Source organism: Peromyscus leucopus, chromosome X (assembly GCF_004664715.2).
Source record: "Peromyscus leucopus breed LL Stock chromosome X, UCI_PerLeu_2.1, whole genome shotgun sequence".
NCBI lineage: Eukaryota > Metazoa > Chordata > Mammalia > Rodentia > Cricetidae > Peromyscus > Peromyscus leucopus.
The window spans coordinates 55,505,734-55,515,984 of NC_051083.1; positions in this window are offsets into that span (position 1 = coordinate 55,505,734).

Consider the following 10,251-nt stretch of genomic DNA (forward strand, 5'->3'; position numbering starts at 1 on the left):
ATGGTTGGCACTTGTGCAGGTCTTGTGTATACTGTCATGGTCTCTGAATTCATATGTGTATCAGTCCTATTGTGTCTGGAAGATGCTGTTTTCTTAGATCCATCCATCACTTCGGGCTCTTACAATTCTTCTGCCTCCTCTTATTCATAGATTCCTGTGGGGAGTGTCTGCAAAGACCATGGCTATCAGAGTAATTGTAAACAAAATTTTAAGTGGTCTTATTAAATAAAAAACACAGAGCCAAATATAGAGGTGAAAGCCTTAGAGATAGGGATAGACACCAGCTAACCTTACCTCACCACACTGCAGCTTCCAGAGTGAGCTACTTCCTGTCTTACCCATGCCTTTATTGCCTTGCTGTTCTGCCCCCTCATTGGCTCTTAGCCCAGCTACCTCACTTCCTTGTCACTGCCTGTCTGTACAGACCTCCAGGTCTCCATGGTTGGTATTGGGATTAAAGGCGTGTGTCACCATGCTTGGCTCTGTTCCCTAATATGGCATGGAACACACAGAGACCCCTGTCTGCCAAATGATCAGATTAAGGATGTGTGCTACCATTGCCTGACTTTTGTGTTTACTTAAAATGGCTTGATATTTCCTCTGATCTCCAGGAAAACTTTATTTATTTACATATAAATAAAATATCACCACATTTTAGCACAAATAAAATATCACCACAAGTAATGATCTGCATGAAGCAAGAAGGAAGTTGTGTTTAAGATGGCTCAGTATCCTGTGTTGGTTCAAATTTCTAGAGTCTTGACAATTGGCCGTTTATTTTAGGCATATTTTCATTATTCTCATATATTTACAAACATAAGTATAGTACAATTTGAAAAAAGATGCCTGTTGTAACACAATCCTGTGTGTACAATAAGGAACAATTACATTGAAACTCTTTTCAAAGTTCCTATCACTTCTGGCATGAAGATGGGTTCTATACATAAGTTATTTGTATTATCTTGGGGGCCTAGGGGACGATCTTGTGTGGTCTTGGTCTTGGTCTTAAAGATAGCACAGACGTCACCTTGGCTGTTTACTGTCTCTGGGACTGCTGTGACAGCCTAGGGGAGCCAGGTGTGGCTCAGTCATACAGATAACACAGAGGTCACCTCCATTCACCCCCCTACCTTCTGGACAGAAAATAGGCTATAAATCTCTTCCTTTTAAGACAACACTGTGTGTTTAACATTCCTGGTTCCTTAGTGATTATCTGTGATCACAAGGACCTCTGTGCTCCCAACAGATTCCTGAGGCTTGAGAGAAGAGGTATGTCATTTTTAGGACTAAGTGCTCCAAAGTCTCTCATTCTCTACACACTGCCCAGTTGAAGGTCTCTTTCTTAATTCCCATCCACTGCAAGAAGAGGCTTCTTTGACAAGTGTTCAGTGACACACTAATCTATGGGTGTAGCAACATGCCATTAGGAGTAATTTTATTGCCATGTACCTTTAGCAGAATAATAGAAATAGGTTTTCCTCTAAGCCCATGACCTAGCTAATCTCAGGTTCTTGACGATTTTAGCAGTATCAGGTATGGATTCCATCTCATGGAGTGATTTTTTTTTTTTTTTTTGGTTTTTCGAGACAGGGTTTCTCTGTGTAGCTTTGCGCCTTTTCTGGAACTCAGTTCGTAGCCCAGGCTGGCCTTGAACTCACAAAGATCCGCCTGGCTCTGCCTCCCGAGTGCTGGGATTAAAGGCGTGCGCCACCACCGCCTGGCTCATGGAGTGATTCTTAAATCTAATAAAAAAGTAGATGGTGATTCCCATAACATTTTTGACACTGTTGCACCAGTATATTTTGTGGACAGATCTTAGGGTTTGTAATTCTGTGATGTTCATGATTACCTTTCTCCTCCTCTACTGTGAAGCAAACCTTCCATCAATGATGAAAGCTAGTCACTAGAGTCAAAACCTCTAGTTGGATACCAGCTTGACTTCTCTGTGCAATTGATACCTGCTGGCAAAGGAAAAATCAGTTTTCTTCAATGGTGTGTTACTAGGTATATCAACCACACCCCAGGGAAGGTCTCATGCCCAAACAAAATGAACTCCATGTTTTTGTTGGCTTTTTGTTCTATTTCATTTTGTTTTGGCATTTTTTTTGTTTTGATTTTCATTTTTTTTGTGTATTTTAGTGTTTTTTTTTTCTCAGAGAGAGAGAACATAAATTAGATAGGTAGGAAGGTAGGGAGAAGCTGAGAGGAGATGGGGTAGAGAAAATGATAAAAAAAATACTGTATGAAAATAACTTTTTTAATAAGAGAGAGAGAGGTGTTCAAGTCACTTCAATGGCTATCTGCCATTGCTTATATGGGGGCTTCCCCCAGAGCTTAAGACAGTGTGAGTCTTTTAGGGTAGCCATCATCAGAGTTGATGGCCTATCTTCCTTTTCAAGGATGCCACACCATCTTGTGTAGTAGGATTCTTCTGCAGAGGTGATAATGTCCTGTTTTATAAAACTCTATGGAGGCAAGTTCTTTTTTGATGTCTTGGTTACCCAGAGCTGTGATAAGTTTTATAAGGTTATGCTCAAACTATTTTTTTTGTTTTAAGCATTACCTTGACATTACCTTGACATGTATTAATTGTGGGTCATGGGAATGGAAGAGTACATAAGTGGACTGTATCTATGCATTAGCTTAAGTTGTAAAAGCTGATTACATGAGAAATACAAGGCAAATATGTGGTGATGTATTGTGTCCCCAATAAAATAAAACTTGCCTAGAGATCAGAGGAAAAAGCCAGGCACTGTATAGAAGTCAGGCAATGGTAGCACACGCCTTTAATCCTATCACTTGGCAGACAGGAATCTGTCTGGAACTCTGTGAGTTCAAGGCCACACTGGGAACAGAGCCAGGTGTGGTGGCACATGCCTTAAATTCCAACACTAGTTAACCATGGAGGTCTGTAGGTCTGTAGAGACAAGACAGGAAGTGACAGAGCTGGGCAGGAAGAGGAAGTGATGTAGCTGGGTTGAGAGAGCAAATGAGAGAACAGAACAGAAAGGCATATAGGTGTGGGTAGACAGGAAATAGCTCGCCTTTTGAAGCTGCGGAGTTGATGAGGTGAGGTTAGCTGTGGCTTTTCCTATTCCTCTGATCTCTCTCAGGCTTTAACCCCAATTTCTGGCTTCAAGGTTTTTGTTAATAAGACCATTTAGCAATTGGTCTACAATTGGCACTCCAACAATTGTGGCAAGAATTCATTAAGAAGCTGCTTGTGGCCTTACAGGCCCCCCTGGTTCATGCCTGAGCTGCACGGCTCAGGCTGGAGCTGCATGCTACTGGAGTCTCTTTGGCTGTTTTTCTCCTGTGGGTGATGGGCTCTTTCTGGATTCCCATCTCAGACTGTCACTACACTAGGTAGCCGCTTTGAAATTCCCTCAGAGTTCTACTGTTCTACACAATCGATGCATTTGGTAAGTCAATTAAGATAACTTAAAGGGAGAATTTAGTTAAAAGAGAAATTTTTCCCACATTAAAAAGTGGGAAACATTTTTATAATTGAAGGAATCAGGCAGTCTGAAAGTGGAACAATTAAATGAGAGGATAATTAATGTTGATGGGATATACATAACATCAATTATGAATATTATTTGTTTGATGATTTTTATTTTAGCATTAAAAAGGTTGGTCGATTTGAGTGCCAAGATAAAAGCTTTAGAAAAACCTGTTAAAATGAATTATAGAGAAATTCAGACCCAGACAAAAGAATTTAAAGGTGAACCTATCTCAGGATTGACTTTAGAAAAATCTGTTAAAATGAATTATAGAGAAATTCAGAACCAGACAGAAGAATTTAAAGGTAAACCTATGTCAGGATTGAGTTATATGGTTACAGAGAAACAGCCTCAGGTTACCAGACAGCAAACTTTAATCTACCTAATAACCTTACAGGAACTGCCAAATGCTCAAGGGTATGTATGAGCTAACTAGACTCCAATGGAAATGTTAGATTTAAGGAGATTTAATGATGTATAGTATCATATGGCACACATTCTCCATTTTGTAAAGCAGATGTTAAACTCATGGTCAACTTTTAATAGAATTATTCCTCAGGACTGGAAAGAATTAATTACAGTGGAACTAGAGGCCGGACCACAATCACAGTGGAGAACATGGTGGAAAGAGGAGGTTAAAACTATAGAACAATGATATAGAACTGGAGGTGTGGAAATTTCCCAGGATCAGCTTCTTTTTTTTTTTTTTTTTTTTTTTTTTTCCGAGACAGGGTTTCTCTATGTAGCTTTGTGCCTTTCCTGGATCTCACTCTATGGACCAGGCTGGCCTTGAACTCACAAAGATCCACCTGGCTCTGTCTCCCGAGTACTGGGATTAAATACATGCACCACCACCATCTGGCCCTAGGATCAGCTTCTTGGAGAAGGCAATTACACTGATATACGAAGACAATGCTTATATGATAACCAAACCCTAATTCTATGCTGCATGGCAGCCATGAATGTGTGGGATAGAATTGAGGAAGCAGGGAAGAAAATTGAATCATTTACAAAAGTTATACAGGGCCCCAAATAATCCTTCACAGATTTCTTACCAAGTTTGTCTTCTGCAATAAATAGAATGATGTAAAATTCAGAAACTAAACAGATAATAATTGAATCTTTGGCTTTTGAGAAGATGAATGCAGCATGCTAGAGGATAATCAGGCCATTAAAGGCAAGATCTGCACCCTTAGAGGATTGGATCAGGGACACAATTAATGCTGAGTTTCATGGCCATGATGATATGTGGATAGGAGAAGCAATTTCAAAAGGTTTGAGGAAAAATAATAATGTCAGATGCTCTAATTGAGGTAAGTAAGGTCATCTAAGAAGGGATTGTAAACAGGGCATTTCTACAAACAATATTTATTCAAGGAACAATGGCAACAGAATGCCCCTCCCTTCTAGATTATAAGGAAGGTGAGATAAAGGTATACATTGAACTAACAAAGGTATATTAACAAGGACATTCAAGGTAACCCTTTGCCTCAGACATCTGGAAACTCCCTGAGGGTCCTCATGCAGCCCCCCATGGCAAATTCAGTTCAGTCCTTTCCTGCCATCATAGAAGAAACACCTTCTCAGAGCAATTAAATAACCAAATGCCTATTGGAATAAACCAGGCTGCTTGAGGTGATAGAACAGCTGTAGCAGAGAGAACAAAAAATTCAGGAGAAACTATAAAGTGAAATTTTTGGCAAACTTCTATCAACGAACAAAGACCAAAATTAAAAATATGAATAAATGATGTTCTCTTGGAAGGTTTGGTAGACACAGATACAGATGTTACAATAATTGCACCAGAATTTTGGCATCCAAATTGGTCTCTTCGGGAGGTAAATGTTCAGCTGTTAAGGACTGAAACATTATCTCAAGTGTAACAGAGCACAAGATGGGTCAAATGTATAGGATCAGAAGCACAGAGAGGAAAATTAAAGCCATATGAGGCTAATATAGCTGTGAATTTAAGGGGCCATGATCTATTAATGGAAAAACAATGGAATACCCAGATTAACATTCTTCCAACCTCAGAAACAAACCATAAACTAACACATGGAGAAGAACGGGATGCTGAGATGAAGCCACACACATAGCCAAGAAGAATGGACAGCTGAATTAAAAAAAAATCAACAATTTCCAGAATTTAAAATCCTGAATCATGACATGACACTAGTGGAATTCAGGTGTTTCTGGTACATGGACTTTTCTCACCCAATGCGAGGTCAAATTATTGACCTTGTGTACATCTTACTTCACAAATGAGTCTGTCAGATACGCTAAGCCTATAGGCTGAAGATGATGCCCCAACACTGCAGAGAAACCTCAGTACAAACACATTCATGGCTGCCATGCAGCATAGAATTAGGGTTTGGTTATCATATAAGCATTGTCTTTGTATATCAGTGTAATTGCCTTCTCCAAGAAGCTGATCCTAGGGCCAGGTGGTGGTGGTGCATGTATTTAAACCTTCTGTCAACTCACATTTTTTTGGAAGTTGCTTGCATGCACTTCCTGTTTTTATTTTTGTTAGGTAATATTATTTCCTTCTTGGGTCTCTTAGGGAGTTGAAGATTAGTTAGTTATAGTTGAAGATTAGTTTAGATAGAAAGTGAATTAGGTACATTTTGGACTTACCAAAATAGGATAGATAATGGAATTATTTTCTCTGAATTTGTCAAATACAAATGGACTAGACATTGTTTAGATATTTATTACTTGTATATATGGTATATAGTTATTGTATATAGTTTTTCTTATGTTAGTTATAACCTTTTTCTTTTTTTTCTTTTTATTAAAATAGAAAAGGGGAAATATGGTGATATTTTATTTGTACTGAAATGTGATTTTATTTGTATGTTAATAAATAAAGTTGTCTGGGGGTCAGAGCTAATAGCAAGCCATCTCAGAAGCTGGGCAGTGGTGGTGCATGCCTTTAATCCCAGCTCTTGGGAGGCAGAGCTATGCAGATCTCTGTGTGTTCAAGGATACAGCCAGCATGGAGACACATGCCTTTAATCTCAATACCAACCATAGAAGACCTGGAAGTCTGTACAGACAGGCAGTGACGAGGCAGTCATGTGGTCAGGTTTACAACCAATGAGAAGGCAGAACAGAAAGTCTATATAATGACAAACACATAGGAAGTAGGTCTCTTGGCTGAAGAGGCTAGCTGCAGCAGGCAGGTAAGGCTCTTAGCTCTGACCTCTTGGGCTTTCATCTTTGCATTGGCTCTGTGTTTTTTATTTAATAAGGTGGTTACTTCTAAAAAAACATGTTTCTGAGAGAAATATTAGGAGATATTATTAAAAAGAACAGTCACCAGTCATCCAGATTGTACAAGAATAAGGCACAACAACTGCTGATCTTTCAAAGACACCAACAGCTCTACCTTTAAAATGGTTAACAGAGAAGCCTGTATGGGTTCAGCAATGGCCTTTAAAAGCAGAGAAACTCCAGGCTTTAGAAGAACTGGTACATGAGCAGTTAAATGCTCAGCATATGGAAGAATCAACCAGCCCTTGGAATTCTGTATTTGTTATTAAAGAGAAATCTGGTAAATGGAGAATGGTAACAGACATAAGAGCAATTAACAAAGTAATTCAGCAAATGGGCTCTCTACAATCTGGAATTCCTTTGCCTACTTTGTTACCTAAAGGATGGCCTTTTATATTTATCAATTTAGAATACTGTTTTTTTTTCAATACCCTTACAAGAAAAGGACAGAGAAAGACGTGCCTTCACAGTGCCTACTTCTAATAATTTTCAACCAGTTAAGAGATATCAATGGAGGGTTCTCCCACAGGGAATGTTGAATAGCCTAACCCTGTGCCAATATTTTGTATGACAGCCATTGGAAGTAATATATAAACAATTTCCTAAATATGTAATTTATTATTACATGGACAATATTTTACTAGCTGATTAAAATGCAGATACTTTAGAAAGAATGCTTGAAGAAGTAAAAAAAATTTCGCTTTGTTGGAGATTACAAATTGCTCCTGAAAAGATACAAAGGGGAGATTCTATTAATTATTTAGGATATAAAATATGTCTACAAAAAATTAGACCCCAAAAGGTGCAAGTTATGAGAGATCGATTACAGACTCTTAATGACTTTCAAACATTATTCAGAAATATTTTCCATCTACGAACTGTTGTTGGGCTAAAAAATGATGAACTGAGTAATTTGTTCAAAACCTTAGAAGGTGACAAGGACTTAAATAGTCCAAGAGAATTATCAGCTGAAGCTGAGAGAGAATTGGCCTTGGTAGAAAAGAAAGTACAGGAAGGATATATGGATTGTGTGGATCCAAAGCTTGATTGCATTTTGAAAAAAAGAGAGGATATAGATATGATATAGATAAAAAGGTAGATTTTGAATCTACTTTAAAGGCAACCACTAGTTTTAAATATTTTACATTGGATTGGGTTTTTGTATATTGTATACAAATTATGTACATTGCTAAAAATTGAGATTGATTTATATAGATATAAGATAAAAAGGTACATTATTGAATCTACTTTTAGAAAGCAACTACTAGTTTTAAGTATTTTACATTGGATTAGATTTTTGTATTTTGTATACAAATTATGTATATTGATACCCATTTGATATTGATATATCGTACATATATTTCTAATCTTGTTCAAAATATTGTACCTATACAGTTCATTTAACAATGTAATGCAATTTGCCAATCCTTGAAAGTTACTATTACCAACTATTTAGGATATAAAGAAATGAAAGTTAGTAGTTAGACATTACAATCAAACTTGTAGTCATATTAGATATGTTTTCAAGGTCAAACAGAGATATATTTTAGATAGACAGGTCATCTTCAAACCCTTCAGAGATCTATAGAATATAGCATTTAATATGTTTTAATAACATTGATTTTTTTTCTTTTTTTATGACTATGAGATATGTCTGCTCCTGGCAGCACCAATCTACTTCAGAGAAGGTCTGGTCATTGAAGAACCTCCACATGGAATTAGCTTTCATTATGGCAAAAGTTAACCACTGGGCAAGAAAGTGCCTTTGCCTCAACTGCTGACAGTATGCTGTCCAAAATAGACAAGCAGGACACACACACACACACACACACACACACACACACACACACACACACACACACACAAAAGGGGTACTGCTGATCCTTGTCAAGACAACTGTGATTGCAGCTTTGGCAACAGGCATCCTCTGAGGCCAGAACAATATGGCGCCATTGCTGAAGTGGCTTTGCATTTGGAAAAGGTACAGTGCCCCTTTCTTTGAAGGCAGCTGAATAGGCAGTGGACCAATGGCTCCTGATGTACAGTGGAACAGTAGCTGGAACAGTTATTCTTGGAGGAGTAACTAGGCTGACAGAGTCTGGCCTCTCAATGGTAGACTGGCATTTAATAAAGGAGATGAAGCCACTCATAAGCTAAGAAGAATGGGAAGCTGAATTCCAAAAACACCAGCAATTTCCAGAATTTAAAATCTTGAATCATGACAGGACAGTGGCAGAATTCAAGTTTATCTGGTACATGAAATACTTGCACTGAATGTGGGATTGAGCTGTAGGCCTTGCATACATCCTACTTCATAAGTGAGTCTGTCAGCTATGCTAAGCCTGTAGGCTAAAGATGATGCTCCAACATGCAGAGAAACCTCGGGTGACTGTCCAGGCAGCTGGCTATTTCTTTCATAACTCACATTTTTTGGAAGTCACTTGTTTGCATTTCCTGTACTAGGTAATATTATTTTCTTCTCAGGTCTCTGAGGGAGTTGAAGATTAGATAGCTGTAGTTATAGTTTTCCTTATTAAGAAATTCAGAAAATAAACTCACTAAGAGGTGTTAAGTGTATAAGTTTGAAAGACATCATAAGATAGTTTTCTGTTGGTAATACAAGATAGGATAGAAAGTGAATTAGGTACATTTTAGATTCACCAAGATATAATAGATAATGGAACATTTTCTCTGAATTTGTCAAATGCAAATGGACTAGACATTGTTGAGGTATTTATTGCTTGTATATATTGTATATAGTCATTGTACTTATTGTATATAGTTTTTCTTATATTAGTTATAACTTTTCTATTTTTTATTTTTATTAGACAAAAAGGAGAAATGTGGTATTTTATTTGTGATGAAATGTGGTGGTATTTTATTTGTGCTTTAATAAATAAAGCTTGCCTGGGGATCAGAGAGAAAGGCCAGCCATTATAAGCAAATAAAGAAGTCAGGCAACAGTAGCACACACCTTTAATCCTATCACTTGATAGGCAGAGATCTGTCTGGATTTTTGTGAGTTCAAGGCCACACTGGAAATGGAGCCAGGTGTGGTGGCACATGCCTTAAATTCCAACACTAGTTAACCATGGAGGTCTGGAGGTCTATATATACAGATAGGCAGTGACAGAGCTCGGCAGGAACAGGAAGTGATGTAGCTGAACAGAGAGAGCAAATCAGATGGCAGAACAGCAAGGCATATAAGCATGGGTAGACAGGAAGTATCTTGCATTTGGAAGCTGTGGAGTTGGTGAGGTAAGGTTAGCTGTGGCTTTCCCTATTTCTCTGACCTCTCTCAGGCCTTAATCCCTATATCTGACTCCATGTTTTTTTTATTTAATAAGACCATTTAGAAATTCATATATACTATTATAGTTAAATATCGAATACATGAAACAAAGAAAGTATGCTGAAATTTTCAAGAGAGAAACACGGTCATACATAAATGCAGTCCCACCAGTATAACAGA